We start from the raw sequence: 1,645 nt of genomic DNA on the forward strand, positions 1-1,645 counted from the left end.
ATATACGACGGGCTTCTTTCAGTTTCCGTCTACCAAATCCACTCACAAGGCTTTGGTCGGCCCGAGGCTATAGTAGAAGGCACTTGCCCAAGATGCCACGCAGTGGGACTGAACCCGGGACCATGTGGCTGGTAAGCAAGCTACTTACCACACAGCCACTCCTACGCCTATATATATATATACGACGGGCTTCTTTCAGTTTCCATCTACCAAATCCACTCACATGGTTCTGGTCGGTACGTGACAATAGTAGAAGTCACTTGCCCAAAGTGCCACGCAATGGGACTGAACCCGGATCCATGCGGCTGGAAAGCAATCGTCATATCACACAGCAACCCCTGTGCTTGTACACATATTTTATAATCATAGTCAAACTGTTGCATTTAATATTTCTAATTTGTTTATCCGCATAATTGAATCTCTCTATTTATTTATACGTATTATAATGTTGACAAAAGATTCTCTGGAACCCCCATGGATGTAAAGACCAGATGCTAAGTGTAGGAAGCATTTCCAGCAAAACTTTTTTCTGCACGATCTAGTCTATCATGACGAACACGTCAACCACCACACGAAGAACAGCATGAACACAAGGAAACCAACACTAATAACAACAACGAAGACCTCCACCACCACAACAAGAGCAGCAACAACAAAGGCTATAAATGCGAAGTGGTCAAAGACAGGATGTTCATCGATGATTGGAGTTCAAGGAGCTAGAAGCATTAAAAGATGATGTCAATGGAAATAGTTACACGCTAGCAGCTCAGTCAATTATTTTAAACACTGATTTTCCTCTTGCTACATAACCGCCCACACGCTATGCCCTTCCATTCTCTAATATGATTCATCGAACTTGTGAGAATCTAATTGCAGTTTTAATAATATTTTTTTGTTAATTTTTATTTTATATGAGTTAATTAGAAAAATAATTATTATTAAAAATTATGCCAGGATTTTCCTTCAAGAAATTGCCTGGGAAAATTTTAATTTCTTTTTTTTTTGTTTTATTTGAGAATCCCTTAAAAATACTTGAATTCACAAAGGATGTAAAGTGAAATTGTCACCTTTCATGACGAGGATTATTAGCGAGAATAAAGGTAAGGGTCCTTAGGATAATTGTTTTATTTTCCTTTTGTTTTTTTTAATTATTTATTTATTTTTTTTATTTGAAACTAGGGATCGCTCACATTAAATGTCAAGTTAATGAAGAAACAAGAGAAAGGTTGAGTGAGCGCGATGAGGAGAGATGGAAGATAGATTGGCAGAATGAGGAGGCGGGACAGAGAAGAGCGGATGTGGGTTAGAGAGGTAGGAAACAGAGTGGGAGAAAGAAGAGAATGAGAGACGAGGAGATGAAGAGAAAGAGAGAGGATGTGATACAGGTAGAAAGAGAGAGATAAAATGACAAGGAGGGATAAAAGGAGGAAGTGGGTAGGAAATTAGTTGGAGTGGGAGAGAGAGGGGGGGGAAAGTGGATAAGAAAAGAGAAACCAAAGGTGAGTGGTAGAGAGGGTAAGAGGAATTGAGGAAGACAAAGTCTTGCTCTCTATCTGCCTATGTCTCTATCAAATGATAAATATGTGTGTGTGTGTGTGTGTGTGCAAGCATGCAAATATATACATAAACACACACATGTATATAT

This window comes from Octopus bimaculoides, chromosome 27, assembly GCF_001194135.2.
Source record: "Octopus bimaculoides isolate UCB-OBI-ISO-001 chromosome 27, ASM119413v2, whole genome shotgun sequence".
NCBI lineage: Eukaryota > Metazoa > Mollusca > Cephalopoda > Octopoda > Octopodidae > Octopus > Octopus bimaculoides.